Raw genomic sequence first — 16,534 nt, 5'->3', positions numbered from 1 at the left:
ACTGTGTCAGTGCATCGCACTGAGGGTCTTCCTCTTTTTGCTGACCCTCTACCAAGCATGATGTCCTTTTCCAGGGAATGGTCCCTTCTGTTAACATGTCCAAACACATCCTCATTTCTTAGGAGTATTCTGGCTGTACTTCTTCCAAGATAGATTTGTTCCAGCTGATTGGCTGATCCTATCAGATCACATCGTAGAGGTGATTACATTATATCACAAAATGGAGGATAACGGCATCATTACATAACCACCAAATTACATCATTACATAACTGCCAAACTACATCATTTAATAACTGCCAAACCACTGAGAATCATGGCACAGCCAAGTTGACACACAACCTTAACCATCACAGGTACCTACGAAATTTTTTATCTCAGCCTCACTGAATTTTTTTCTTTCTTTGTTACTTATACTATTTGATCATTTTTTTAGGTAAGTTTTCTTTACAAAATAAACGTATCTATTTAAAATTTTGTGTTTTGGAGAGCATGCAATATTATATAATACATCATATTAGTTTCCGAATAATAGCTATGGCATTGACTATCCTATTTCTTAGGACATATCTACTTACGGATTTCATTACTAATACATGTTTTTAGAAACTTATATAAGAATTTCTACTTTTCCAAAAAGCCTTATAAATTTTTTAAAGTCACTATACCATAAGTTAATGCTGCATGTTTTCTAAAAGACATGAATTTCCTAGTGGAGAAATTAAAGAAATATTTCCTGTATGTTATGATCAATTCTAGTAAAATCAAAGCTTGGCCTACATACATTACCCTGAGTAAAAAAGGATATTGAAAATTGCTCTGTGTAGTGCAGGCATGGTAGAAAAAATGACAGTTGCATTTCCACTTGTGTATGGCTTTTTTTTTTTTTTTTTGTGGCATAGAATTCTTGTAGAAGTTCTTTGGTTTGTAGGTGTAGTGCTGGATATGCTGTTTCTCCGTCTTTTGGATTCACTGTCTACATCACTGCTTAAAACAACAAAACCAATCACACTCCCACTGGGCATGATAATAGCATTGAATGACAGGCAAGTCTGCCATGGTGGCTTATTAACATGTTACAACAGTGCCATATCTTTTACTGTGAGGATTCATTATCTGCTTATGGCTCTGCCATTTCTTTCATTACGTTAGATTCTGTATAACTTTCTATCTGTCATTTATTCTCCAGCCAAGACTAATTCAGTGAGATTATTTGGAAACAACCATTCTTTCAGAACTGATAGTTGGGCTTTGTTCTAGGATGTTAGTTGATGACTTTTTTTTTTTTTTTACAATAAATGTTTTATTACTCTTGAGTGATATCAATGAAGCTTGATTAGTAATCAAGAAACCTGTAAAAAAAGGAGGGTTCCTATTGGTTTCACGTGGTGCCCATGAAGCCTCATGATAGAACACACACTTTTCAGGGACAGGTTAGAGTCACATTGTGTGAGTTAAAATTATGCGTCTTATTATAGTTCAACGAGTGAATGTAGGAGGGCCTGTTTGAATGATAATGTAGGGGAGGGATGGTGTAGTGTGTGTTCTAAAAATTTATGTTTATGCTGAACATAAGGATTTAGAAATGTTATAACAGTTCTTCATAATATATATGTCAGCAATACTATTGCCCATGAAGGAAAGCTGCCACATGTCTGTCAGTTTGTCATACTGTGGTAGCTTACGTATTGCTGTGATTCTGGAAGCTATGCCACCAGTATTTCAAATACCAGCAGGGTCAGCCATGGTGGACAGGTTTCAGCTGAGCTTCCAGGCTAAGACAGATTAAGAAGAAGGACCTGGCAGTCTACTTCTGGAAAAATTAGCCAGTGAAAACCTTATGAATAGTAGTGGAACATTGTTGGATATAGTGCCAGAAGATGAGACCCTCAGGTTGGAAACCCGTTGCTATCTAGTCAATTCCGACTCATGGTGACCCTATTGGACAGAGTAGAACTGTCCCATAGAGTTTCCAAGGAGTGCCTGGTGGATTTGAACTGCCAGCCTAAAGGCACTCAAAATACAACTGGGAAGACCTGCCTTCTCAAAGTAGAGTAGACCTTAATGATGTGGATGAAGTCAAGCTTTCAGGACCTTCATTTGCTGATGTGGCATGACTCAAAATGAGAAGAAACAGCTGCAAACATCCATTAATCATAGGAATGTGGAATGTACAAAGTATGAATCTAGGAATGTTAGAAGTCATCAAAAATGAAATGGACCGCATAAACATAGATATCCTAGGCATTAGTGAGCTGAAATGGACTTGTATTGACCATTTTGAATTGGAAAATCATGTGGCCTACTATACCAGGAATGACAAATTGAAGAGGATCGGCATCACATTCATCATCCAAAAGGACATTTCAAGATCTATCCTGAAGTACAACACTAAGGAAGACCAGTTAATATGACTATTATTCAAATTTATGCACCAACCACCAAGGCCAAAGATGAAGACACCAACTTCTGCAATCTGAAATTAATCAAACATGTAGTCAATCCTTCTACTTCAGTGTGTGTCATACAGGCTACTAAACCAATATGTAATCAATGGTTAATATTTAATGAAATTATTATTTTTACTGTTTCTTCAAGGAGATCTTGGCGCTCTTGGTTGTTTTCCACTTTGGGCATGTGGCAGTGAAAAATCTAGTGTCTGCTAGTACACTTTGGTCCCAGACTTGATTTGTGCTAAGAAATCAACAGTCTTACCCACCATTGCTTTTGTACCATCAATACAAATGTCAACAGAAAAGCAGGCAAAAAATGTTGTAGCATTGTTATAAAATTTTTTTTTGCTCTTATGATTTCCTGAAACAATCTTGAAGCCCTCTAGGGGCCTGTGGATCATACTTTGTAAATCGTTGCTGTGGAGATTTCATCTGAAACACTCAGCCCCCAGAATTCTGATGTATCTCTTTCCCTGGCTTCTTGCTGAACCCTGTATCCCAGATACGGAATCGCCACTGCAGGCATCATAGCTCCTACTCTCTAGCACGGGGATGGATGATGGAGTACTGAAGGGAAGTTCTTTATGTTTTGCCAAAGAACATATGATTCAGGCACCCCAAATTGAATTTACCCCAACTTACAAATACAGTTTTAAAATACAATCAGTATATTTGGAACTGCCTTTAATGCATTCATCAGTGTGTCTGTCCATCTGTTGATTCACTTATTCGTCTATTTAACAAGTGATTCCAAGCTCAAAGTCAACAAACAAAACGTAATTGTCAGTTGTGGACAATTAACATGGTATTTTATACAAAAATTATATTGGCAACCAAGTTGTTCTTCCACTTCGTACTTCTCATATAAAAGACGTACCTGGCTAGAACCTCAGTTTTGAACCATAAACTAAATCCTAGCACTACTCTTTAAGAACGTGAGTGATCTGCAAGGTAGCATGATCATGGAATTGGGCCAGAGAGGAACAGAGCAGAACTTGATTTAATTTTAGAATTCAATATCTCATACCATGAACTGAACTGAACTTGTTGCCGTCGAGTCGATTCCAACTCATAGCGACCCTATAGGACAGAGTAGAACTGCCCCATAGAGTTTCCAAGGAGCACCTGGTGGATTTGAACTGCCAAGCTTTTGGTTAGCAGCTGTAGCACTTAACCACTCCGCCACCAAGGTTTCCCTGATACCATGAAGGAGGAAAAATTCATATGATACCTTTTGTTTTCAAATGAAGCTCGTAAACTTAGAAAATTGTGGAAGTGAACCTATCTGCTCTGTTCATAGATGTTCAGAGGAGTCTATCCACTTAAACAGAGGACCAAAATAGTTCTTTTCTTTCAGCGCTTGAAAAATATTGTGCCACTTCCTTCTTGAAAAGTATTGTGCCACGAAAATCGTTCTTTTCTTTTAGCTCTTCAAAAATATTGTGCTACTTCCTTCTGGCTAATGAGAAAATTTGCTGCCATTGAAATTTTTTATTCCTTTTCTCTGCTTTCAAAACTTTGTGTTTAGCTCTCAGGCATTTAAATATGACGTATCTTGGAGTAGATTTCTTTGGTTTTATTCTGTTTGGGGTTCACTCATCTTCTTGAACGCATAGCTTTATGTATCTAGTCAATTTTGGGAATTTTTCAGCCATTATATTTTTGTGAACATTGTCAGCCTAGTCCTTTTCTCTTCTCCTTCTGAGATGCAATGACAAGTTAGATCTTTTCTTATAGTTCCACAGATCTCTGAGACTCTGCTTATTTTTTTTTTAGTGTATTTCTCTCTATTGTTTATATTGCATAATTTCTGTTATTCTGTATTCTAGTTTGCTGATTCTTTCCTCTGTCCCCAACATTCTGCTGTTAAATCCATACACTAAACTTTTTATTTTGATTATTAATTTTCAGTTTTAAAATTTCAGTTTGGTTCTTTATGTCTTCTATTTCTTTGCCGAGACTTTCTATTTTTTTTACTGAGACTCCATTTTTTTCAGGTTCATTTGTAATTACTCATTGCTGCATTTCTATAATGATACTTTTAAAGTCTTTGTTAGATAATTCTAGCATTTCTGTCATCTTGTCATTGGTATCTATTTATTCTTTCATTCAGTTTGAGATCTTCCTGGTTCTTGGTATGATGAGGGATTTTCAATGAAAACCTGGACATTTTTATACTATGCTATGAGATCTTGTTTGAGTTGGTTTTTACTGACGCTACTCCAGAAGGAGAAGGCAAGAACATTGCCTTGTTACTGGTAGGTGGGGGTAGAAGTACAGATTCCCCACTTGGTCTCTCTTGACACCTGAGGGGGATGCACTTCATTATTGCTGGAGAGGGGTGGGAGTTCCAGCTTTTCACTGACACCATGGTGGGGTGGTCTCATTACAGGTGTGCAGTGGTGAACATCCTGACTCTACACTAGGTCTCCTCTGACCCTACACCAGTGTCTCTTTACTGCTGGCAGGAGAATGAGAGTCCTAGCTCCCTACTTGGCCTTTTGTAACACCACCTTGACAAAAGTATTGGGGCACCTCTTTATAGCCTCATGAGTGTGGACATTGAGGCTCTCCACGCAGCTTTTGCTAGCTTGAGTGTATGTGGGGCCACAGTTTTTTCAGTGGTGTTTAGCTGAAATAGAGTGGTTATTGTGTACCACTTTTCAGTCTTGCTAGGTTGCTCCTTTTCTGGTCCTTTGGCTAGAGAGAGCAGGGTTCTGTTGGGACTTATTTTGCCTGCACCTTTTAGTATTTCTGGGCTGCTGGTTTCTCAATTTTAAATTTTGGATATATGAGGCAAAAAGAAGTCCCACAGTACTCATTATTGTGTCATTCCATAGATCTGAAAGTCCTTAGCTGGTCTGCCTTCTTCTCTTCACCTTTCAAAGTTTTACCATCGAGCCAATTCCAACTCATAGTGATCCTATAGGACAGAGTAGAATTCCACCATAGGGTTTCCAAGGCTGTAAATCTTTGTGGAAGCAGACTGCCACATCTTTCTCCCACAGAGCAGCTGGTGGGTCTAAACCACTGTCCTTTCGATTAGCAGCCAAGTGTTTAACCATGGCACCGCCAGTCCCAACTTTTAAAAAAATTTTTCTCCAATTTCTTTTGAAAACTCCCTATTGTTCCTATGGAAACCCTGGTGGCGTAGTGGTTAAGTGCTGTGGCTGCTAACCAAGGGTTGGCTATTCGAATCCTCCAGGCGGTCCTTGCAAACTCTATGGGGCAGTTCTACTCTGTCCTATAGGGTCACTATGAGTCGGAATCAACTCGATAGCACTGGGTTTGGTTTTTTTTTTGGTATTGTTCTATGTAGAGAACAGGTTGGGAAGGGAAAAGAAATAGTGGATTAGAAGCTAGAAAAAAACCCGTTGCCGTTGAGTTGATTCCAACTCATAGCGGCCCTATAGGACAGAGTAGAACTGCCCCATAGAGTTTCCAAGGAGCACCTAGTGGATTTGAACTGCCAACCTTTTGGTTAGGAGGTGTAGCACTTAACCAGTATGCCACCAGGGTTTCCTTAGAAGCTAGGAGACTAGTTAAAGCACTCAATCATTTCATTAAGAAATGATGTTGACCTGTATGACGGTAGTGACAGTGGCAATGGAGTGAACTGTATGTTTCTTCTTATATAAGGAGCACTTGGTGGATTTGAACTGCCGACCTTTTGGTTAGGAGGCGTAGCACTTAACCACTATGCCACCAGGGTTTCCTTACAAGCTAGGAGACTAGTTAAAGCAGTCAATCATTTAATTAAGAAATGATGTTGACCTATATGATGGTAGTGACAGTGGCAATGGAGTAAACTGTATGTTTCTTCTTACATAATGAAATTCTTGGTTAGATATTTACTTACTTAACAGGTTTGTTTTCATCCAATATATATTAATTGAGCACATACTAGGTGCTAGGCCCTGAATTAGGTATTGGGTTTAGAGTGGTAAGCAATGTGGGTATTATCCCTGACATTTATGGAGTTTATTTCTAATTTGGAAAGCTATAATAAGCAAGTAAACAAAAAACTAAATTGTAGCTGCAAATTGTAACAATTCTATGAATGAAGTAAAAAGTGCTATGATACACATAACAGAATGAAACTTACTTAGATGGGGTTGTCAGAGGCAGTCTTTGAGAAGAAGGACCTGAAGTCCTTTGAAAAGAGGGACCTGAAGGATGTGAAATGCTGGGGTTTAGGTAGAAGGAGACAGGAGGGGGTTGGGTCAGATTAGAGGATATATAAGCAGTCCAACCTTTTCAAGAGGTAGCATGTGATCAGGGACCGATGGTACTGAAGGAAGAAGTCCAAGCTGCACTGAAGGCATTGGTGAAAAACAAGGCTCCAGGAATTGATGGAATATCAGTTGAGATGTTTCAACAAATGGATACAGCACTGAAAGTGCTCACTTGTCTATGCCAAGAAATTTGGAACACAGCTAACTGGCCAACCAGCTGGAAGAGATCCACGTTTATGCTTATTCCAAAGAAAGGTGATCCAAGAGAATGCGGAAATTATCGAAAAATATTACTATCACATGCAAGCAAAATTTTGCTGAAGGTCATTCAAAAGCAGCTACAGCAGTATATCAACAGGGAACTTCCAGAAATTCAGGCTGTATGTGGAACCAAGGATATTACTGATGTCAGATGGATCCTGGCTGAAAGCAGAGAATACCAGAAGGATGTTTACCTGTGTTTTATTGACTATGCAAAAGCATTCTATGGTTTGAATTATAACAAATTACAGATAACATTACAAAGAATGAGAATTCCAGAACACTTAATTGTGTTCATGAAGAACCTGTACAGAGATCAAGAGGCAGTTGTTCAGACAGAACAAGGGGATACTGTGTGGTTTAGAGTCAGGAAGGGTGTGCCTCAGGCTTGTATCCTTTTACCATACGTATTCAATCTGTATGCTGAGCAAATAATTTGAGAAACTGCACTATATGAAGAACATGACATCACGATGGGAGGAAGACCCACTAACAACCTGAGATATGCAGATGACACAATCTTGCTTGCTCAAAGTGAAGACGACTTGAAGCACTTGCTGATGAAAATCAAAGACCACAGCCTTCAGTATGGATTACACCTCAACATAAAGAAAACACAAATCATCACAACTAGACCAATAAGCAACATCATGATAAATGAAGAAAAAATTGAAGTTGTCAAGGATTTCATTTTCCTTGTATCTACAATCAGCACCCATGGAAGCAGCAGTTAAGAAATCAAAAGAAGCATTGCATTGGGCAAATCTACTGCAAAAGACCTCTTTAAAGTGTTAAAAAGCAAAGATGTCACCTTGAAGACTAAGGTGCCCCTGACCCAAGCCATGGTATTTTCAATTGCATCATATGCATGTGAAAGCTCGACAATGAATAAGGAAGACCGAGGAAGAACTGACTCCTTGGAATTGTGGTGTTGGTGAAGAATATTGAAGATACCATGGACTGCCCAAAGAATGAACAAGTCTGTCTTGGAAGAAGTACAACCAGAATGCTCCTTAGAAGCAAGGATGGCGAGACTGCATCTTACATACTTTGGATATGTTGTCAGGAGGGATCAGTCCCTGGAGAAGGACATCATCATGCTTGGTAAAGTACAGTGGAAGACTCTCAACAAGATGGATTGACACCGTGGCTGCAACAATGGGCTCAAACATAACAACGATTGTGAGCATTGGGCAGTGTTTTGTTCTGTTGTACATAGGATCGCTATGATTCGGAACCAACTCTACTACACCTAACAACAACAACAACAACAAAAGAGAAGGAATGGCATGGTGGCTTGGACTTTTGGTGAAGACAGAGAAAGCAGGAATAGATGTCATAGTCGGGTTAGTCTTGACATGCTCGAGAGAGGACATGCACTTGGTTCTTGGGCTATGAATACTGAATACTTTGCTAAGGTGCAAGGGGCTCTCTGTGCAGCTGCTTCCTTGGGCAGCATGAGTTATTATGACAGTTGATACAGGTGTTGTTTATTCCAGCCCACTCAGGGGATTTATTTCTGATGAGCAACATGGCTTCCTCAGGTAACAGTGGTGGGACTTGTGAAGATTGTCTGATTCTTTTCATATCCACAGAATCTGTTTTTAACAGTATCACACTTTCATTGCCTTGTTAAGCAAGTGTTTATTAAGTTCATGTGCATAGCAATCTGTACACCATAATATCAGTACCCAGATGGCAATACCATGATTATTTAACTGTGTTCATTGACTAGGGCTAAGGCAAAACAGATGCACTTGAAATACTCTGTTGGTTGATATTTGTGTCAGTGATGGAAATGATGGTAGGAGGATATAATGTAAATCACAAGAGAGGAGTATTAACATAAACTGAAGATGCACTAATATACAACTTATTTGATTTAAATTTTGGCTGCTTTAACTAACATGAAATATTAAGGATTTTTTGGGAAGAAGGAAGAATTCCTAAAAAAAGAAAAAGGACTTGCCTGTATTCTAGGTTTAGACTATAAATCCTCAAGAGTGGTAGGGACCATGTAGAATATGCCATTGATTCCTATCACCAACACAGCACCTGGCATGTACAAGATTCTAAGTAAAGGCCTGTCCAATGAATGAATGAATGAATAAAGGATGAAATGTTTAAGCTGATGCCTCTGAATACTGACCAGCATGAATTCTGGTCATACAGATACTCATTTCAATTGATGAGAGTGTGTGTGTGTATGTGTGTGTGAGAGAGAGAGACAGAGACAGAGACAGAGAGACAGACAGAGAGACAGAGAGAGGGACAGAGAGAAAGAGATTATACTTGTCCATACTGCTCTAGTGTTGTAGTGGTTAAGTGCTATGGCTGCTGACAAGAGGTCGGCAGTTCAAATCCACCAGGCGCTCCTTGAAAACTCTATGGTGCAGCTCTACTCTGTCCTGTAGGGTCACTATGAGTCGGAATCAACTCGAAGGCAGTGGGCAGTGGGTTTATACTGCTCTAAGGGACAACAGAAAAAAGTTAGAAAGCAGATTTATCACAGAGGAGTTTTGTCTACTTTGTCTCATTTTGGCTGTTGTTCCATCTACACTCTTCATCTCTGTTAATTTCCACCTTCAGAATTAATGTTTACCAGAAGATACGAGAAATATACAAACCACTTGCTAAAAGCTTATGTCTAGTTTAGTTCTCGTATATCTTTAGGGGTGCAGTTTCAGAATGGGGCTTGACTTTTCTACCAGAAAAGTGGGACGAGGAGGCAAAAATAATGTGTAATGTAGTGATAGAGCGGAGAGAATAATGAGAATAACGTGGTAATAGTAATTTCCATTTCTTTAGTGTAGTGTGCCTGGCACTATATCAAATCTCTTATATTGTCTCAGTTAATCCTTGAAACAACCCTCTAATATGTTCTTATTCTCTTTTTTACAGATGAAAAAATTGAATATTCCAGTTACCATGCCTTTGTTACAAATTATACCAAAGCAGCTGTTTATTATGCTCATGGATTCTGTGGGTCAGGAATTCAGACAGGATGGCTTGTTTCTACTCCATGATGTCTAGGGCCTCAGCTAGAAGACAGAAAGGCCGGGAGCTGAGATCATCTGAAGGCTTGTGCACTCACAGAAGTGCTGAGGGATGCTGAGGACCTCTATGTGACCTGTACACATGGGCTAGTTTGTGCTTCCTCAGAGAAGGGTGGATGGATTCCAAAGGTGAGTATTCTGGAAAGAGAGGGAGGAGAGTGAGGGTGAGGGAGAGGGTGGAGGGAGGGAAGAAGAGAAAAGAGAGAAGCAGTGTCACTTTTTATGACTAACCTTAGCAATTATGCAGCATAACTTCTGCCATATTCTATTAATTGAGTGAATACAAAGAATGCCCAGTTTTAAGGGGAGGGGAAATTGACTTCTCTTGTTAGACAAAAAGCTTCTGGAGAACATATGGACCAGATACATGGATGTGGCCATTCAGTTTCCCACACAGAGGCTCAGAGAGGTTCAATAATTCTCCCAAATAGCTAGTGAATGGAGCAACCTCTACTGGACGTCAGATCTACTTGTCTCTTAATTTCATGTGCTGGCACTTGATCACATTGCATAGTAGGATGTTATAGGATCAATAAGATCTTTAAAGAACTCTTGTGAATAAGTAGGCAAATAGTTATATGGATAACATAAATTCATAGTTTACAGTCTTACAGAAGACCTCCGGGGTTCAAGATTTGCAGACCTCTGAGACAATAGTTTTTATCTTTCTAATGGCACCTATTACTTTTTACCTTAAATTATGTTATTGTGCACATACCTTAATACTCACCACCTCTCCCAACACATACACTCTGGCTGCTTATTTTATTCAGGGGAGGATCTTTGTCTAATCTGATTCATCTTTCTAGCTCCACAATACCTACTACAAACGCCTAGCTCATAGTAGACCCTCAATAAATGTTTGTTAAATGAGTAAACATGAGTTTACACTAGCATGAAATAGAATAATATAAATTTCATTACTGTTGAATTGCTCTAGATAACGCAGGTTATGGTGAGGACCAGATTATATAATTAGAGCAAAAGTGCTTTAATATGGTAAATGTCAAATGTGCTTTGTGATTAATATGGTAGTGGTTTTTTTTTAGATTCAGTCCTGGAGCTTCAATAGACCTGTGGGGAAGACAAGGGGATGTTTGATTCTCGGTCTTTGACCTGTGGTGTAAGGTGATTTTATAGAATAAAGATAAATCATGGTCACAAAATCAAAGATAGCATTAGATAGTAGGAAGAGCTACTTATCCTAAATATTTATTTCTTGCTGTTAGTAAAAGTTGCAAGAAAGCTAATAAAAATAGGATTTAATAACTTTTTTCTTCAAAAAATTCTTTTATCATGTGAATAATATGAAACTAAGAACAGCAACACCATAAAATTAAAAAAAAAACAACCCAGAAATATATAAAGTAGTGAAAGTACCCTTCACCCAATACTCCTATCAAATTTTCTTTTCCAAAAGTAACATTCTCTCCCTGTGAATCTATCAGTCTAGTCTGTCTATAGCTATCTATCTGTCTTAACATTATTACAAAAATGAATGTATATTATTTGTAGTATTCTATTTTGCTTTTACCCTTAAAGGTATATCTTAGAGATTTTTCCATGTATGTACATGTGGATTTACCACATTCTTTTGTTTTCCTACATGTAATTATATGATGTCTGCTCACTGTATTATATTGAAATATTTCCCTATTCATGGGCAATAGGTTGTTCCTATATATTTTTTTTTTGTTGCATGTGTAAATAATGTTGTAATGACATACTTGTGCAGAGCAAGGATTTCTATAAGATGGCTTCATAGATGTGAATTCCTGTATAAGAGGATATGCTCATTTAAAATTTGGTGGATACTGACAAATTATTTCTAAAATGGCAATATGAATACACTCCTCCCAAAATTTCACCACATCTTTGTTAATGCTGATGTTGATGTAATTGACCTGGAAAAATTGTAGCACAGCAGATTCAAGAATTCCCATATTAACAAAGGAAGAACTATAGATTCACACATTTGGTTTAAAATTGTTACGCTGCCACTAATAAGTTGTATGATCTTGGATAAATTACCTGTATTCTTTCAGTCTGTTGTAGTGGAATACCCATGAGCCTGTTTAAATTTAAAAACAAACAGCTTTATTGTGACAAAAAAAAAAAAAATTCTGTAAAATGGGAAGGCACAGTGTCAGAATAATTTGAATATCGTCCTTTAGGGGGCTGCAGTGATGCAGAGCTTATGAAGAAAAAAACCACAAACAGAAAAGTGCAGCTAAAAATTTTTTGATTTTTTAACATTTACAGAGTTGCAGGTGGCAGAGTCTTGGATGACACCTTTGTAGGAGTTGGCTTTCTTTGCCATGATGGCTCCAGTTGACAGGATTTTGGCATACCACTAAAATCACACGTGTCTTGGCATTTAGGCATCTGCTGCCTGTGTTAAACTGCTTTACCATTATGGTGGTGAGTTCTGCTGATATATAAGTTTGTTGAAGGAGTAAGAGTGAAAATGCTAAACATCAGCTTATTCTAATCATGAGTTGGGCTAATTAGGACTAAGTTTGGAAAATTACAAGTATGTTCAAGGGGGATTAGAGCAAGGTCATGGAAGCATGCAGGGCTTTGGAAGGACCCAGGCACAGGTTAGAAAAACCATTTTTGAGGGGGAGTAATGGGGGCATTTTCTGAGAATCAGCCGACCACCAAAGTCACATGTTTAATGCAACGTCTAATACCTCTACAGGTCTGAATTATCTTTTTCTAACGTCGACCATTTCTAACCACAGGCTCATCTTCTTATATGACAAAAGCTGCAGTTAGAAATCTAAGATGGAGTCACTTTGGATGAGGATAGATTTGGGTTAGACCTTTGCTAGAAATTTCCAATCTGTCAGGAGCTTTAGTTTTAGAATGCTCTTCCTCAAGGCAATCTTGTTTATTTGGGTTTCTTCATCCGTAAAATACGGCTAATGATAGCAAACTTCCTGGATTGTTGAAAGAATGAATGAGGTTAAAAAAAATAAAACCAGTTGCTGTGGAGTAGATACTGCATCATGGCAACCCCATGCGTGTCAGAGTAGTACTGTGCTCCACAGGGGTTTTAGTGGCTGTGACCTTTTAGAAGGCCTTTCTTGCAACGTGGCTCTGGGTGAACTTGAATAGCCAACCTTTTCTTTAGTAGCTGAGTGCTTAACTTTGTGCCATCTAGGGACACTACCTATGTAAAGTCTTTGGTAAAATTCTTGGACTTAAGTAAATTATAGTTAAATTATTTTTCCTTTCCTTTGTCAAAATGTCTTATTTCTATTACCTTAAAGCATATGACTATAAGTGTATTTTGGCCCTTAAGCACCTTATTACAAAGTCCAGTTAGATTACTACCTTTTTAAGAGAACAATATTTCTTCTGAAAATATAAAGTTCAAAAAATATGTATTTGGAAAAATACATACTGATTTTACTGATTTGAAAGACCCTTGCACCTGACATGGTGGTCAAATTTCCTTTGCCCATATAACAGCAGTTGTTATGTTACTTGTTTTGTGACTTAATATATTTGGGTCTTGCAAAATATATTTTAACAATGTGTATCATATTAATTCAGACAAAAGCTATAGTTTTTATATATTTTAATTTTCATAGCACATACACTGTGTTAAAGAAAAAAAAAACTGGGAGTTTCTACCTGTTAATGTAAAATATTCCCAAGAAAAAGATAAAGGACAGCCTTGCAACTTCACAATTATACTGTACCCTTGATGTGTTTTCACAGGTTGCTTGGGCTGAGTAAAATTATTTCGTATGTGATGAGTTTTAGAAGAAATGACGAGAATGAAAACATTGGAAAATGAAGTATGTCTCTTAATTGAAAAGATGCTATGATTGTTTCTTTCCAATCTAAATAAAATTATTGTGGCAGTGGTTTCAGGCAATTGGAAAGAGAAATTATTCTCTGGCAATAATGACCTCGTTATGTAACATGAAAAATGTAAGTATGAAAGCTCCTACAAACTTCTGATTTCTTTATGCTGAAATAAATGATTTAAAAGTGAAAAAAATATTTTGCTGGTGTTTGTCTGCAGAATTGGTTTTTCTCCCCAAAATAATATATAGGTATTAGATGAAAGGTGTCTGATTCTTTATTGGAATTATCATTCAGGCCACCATGAGATATAAACTACCTAGGCAAAGGAAGTGAAAGTTGATATTTCTTTTAGTATAAATAAGATGTTTCTGATCTTATTTGATTTCCTTTAACGTCATTTCAAGATATTTCTTTAATTTTCTATTTGAGGTGAATATAATGGAAATGTTTATCATTATAATCTGTATTTTTAAATTCTGCACACAAACACACACACACAAACCCAATACATAGATAAAAAAGCACTGGACTTAGGACGTTCCAAATATTTATGCTTGTAAAAGAAACATGATGGATTCACTCTCCTCACTTGCCATCTGGGGGAAGGAATCCTTTGTTTATTTTTTATCTAAAAGGAAAATGAATTCCCCCAAATCCAATACTCACTGGATTTTAAATAATGTGAAATAGTACCCAATTTTAAGCTGAAGAACGAACACTAATTGTCCAAATCCAGATGTTAAAAATGATTACTAAAGCTTTCAATCATTTTCTCTTTCTCATTTACCAGTACATGAACCATGCAAATCATTATTCAGACATAGCTTTTAAACTCTTAGAGTCTTATCTTGATTGTGATTTCTATATTTTGGAAACTGGGAAATTTGTTAAAACAATATGATAATACTCAACCTGTCTTTCTCCCTTTCTGTCTACTTAAAATTATCTATCAATTCTTTCTACCAGTCTGTCCATCCATTTCTTATCACTTTAGCTGCAGTATGTGTACTGCGCATGCTGATCTTCCTTCTACCAAATACGTACTATTTGCTTCTGTATATGTACTGTGTCAGGTATTCTTCTTTCTCATTTTTGTATAACATTCAATAGCTTAAACTTTTAGGATAGAGGTATTTGGAATCAAATGGTCATGAATCACAAAGTTAGAAGAGATCTAGTCCAACTACCCTTCTGATAGCTGTGTACCCTTGACATCCTTGATGGAGTTCACCAGTTTGCCTAAATCTCTCCACTGATAAAACCCCATCTTTCAATTTAATTCACCCTAGCATGGTTTTTTTTTTTTTTTTTTTTTTTTAGCATGGTTGCGATTATTTGAACATTTCTTTTCTTGTACTGAACCTGACTTCTACCCATTGGGCCTAATTCTACTGGCAAATAGCAGAGTTAAGCTTTTCTTGAAACACTGATCTTGTTTGTTCGATAGCCCTTCTGTTCTTTCCTCCTATTATCTTCAACCAAATCCTCTCCTTTAGGCTTTCATATTCAGGTTTGTGGCTTTGTTTTAGGTACATATCTCTAAACATGAAGTGTTTGTATGCCCTGCTTCCCTTGGTAACTTTCTTTTTCTGTATTCTAATTGTTAATCTTATTCCCAACAGGTCTTGGTTGCAAACAATGCCTAAACATATCACATGTGTTCATACTAATTAGCAAAGTAGGGGTAACAAATAAAACGAATTTGAGATTATAAACCATTGTGATTAAAACAGCTGCATAAATTTAATTCTGATTCCTCCTGTATGCTAATCTCAAGGGTAAATCTTCCTAAAATAAGCTTTTCTCAAATCAATTTTCCAAAGCCCTTCACTGATCCACGCTGTTCAAAGAACAAAGTACAAAAACGCTATCCAGCCATTCTATACACTTTAACCCATTTTGGCAACTTATCTACTATTGTCTCATGAAAAACATTAGCAAGATAAATCTGCTTTTTATTCCATGATAGAGTGTGTTGTAGTGGGACCAGGCTGCCTGTGTTCATTCCTTGCTCTGCCACTTACTCCCTGTGTAGCTTGAGTACATTAAAAAAAAAAAAAAAAAGATTAGCTGTACACTAATAAAGGACTGATAATAGCATTTCGCTTGCAAGGCTATTATGAGGAGTAAAAATGTTAGTCCATGTGAAAACACAGAGAATTGTGCATGACATGTGGTAAATATTCAGTATAAATATATTCAGTATAGATCGGTGAAAAATAACAGATGTGCCTTGTTTAATTTCACATGCACTAGGCCTTTCTGAATTACCCATAGCAACTGAGACCATGTAGTTCTTATTCAGGCTTGAACCTTCAGGGATAAAAGGAGAGCGTTAGGGCAGGGAATTCCTAACAACTCTTGCCCAAACCCATGCGCATTCTATGGTCACTCACAGTCTTATTTCTTGACTGGGTTTCAGCCTGCTTTCTCTGAACAAAGACAGCTCAAAACCCATCATTCGGATCACTCCAGAAATCTCAGATCTCTCTGATGCATCAAAAGCCCCAACCTAGAAAGAGATAAAATTTTCTCTCTACCCAAGTTCTCCATTCTCCCCTCTGGTTTACCCACTTTTAGGTTGATTGGAGATAGGAAATGCTTTTTTTTTTTTCCCCTGGGGAAACTCCACCCCAATCCTCAAGGATGTGCTCTGGTTCTATGCCCTTGATAAAGTCATCATAAATAAATAATCAGTGATAAATAAT

General features: G+C 37.5%; 1 long non-coding RNA gene across 1 annotated transcript in view; it reads left to right on the top strand.

Annotated features, from left to right (window-relative positions):
- Positions 1 to 12,416, top strand: part of LOC126058509 (uncharacterized) — a 28,914-nt gene extending 16,498 nt beyond the window's left edge. The window contains exons 2-3 of the long non-coding RNA XR_007513233.1: positions 9,850 to 10,133; positions 12,267 to 12,416. This is a non-coding gene — a long non-coding RNA (uncharacterized LOC126058509). The remainder of the gene's footprint in view (positions 1 to 9,849; positions 10,134 to 12,266) is intronic.
- The last annotated feature ends 4,118 nt before the right edge of the window (positions 12,417 to 16,534 follow it).

The sequence above is a fragment of the Elephas maximus genome, chromosome 15 (genome assembly GCF_024166365.1).
Source record: "Elephas maximus indicus isolate mEleMax1 chromosome 15, mEleMax1 primary haplotype, whole genome shotgun sequence".
Lineage (NCBI taxonomy): Eukaryota > Metazoa > Chordata > Mammalia > Proboscidea > Elephantidae > Elephas > Elephas maximus.
The sequence above is the reverse complement of the archived record's forward strand: the minus strand, read 5'-3'. Positions and strand labels throughout refer to the sequence as shown.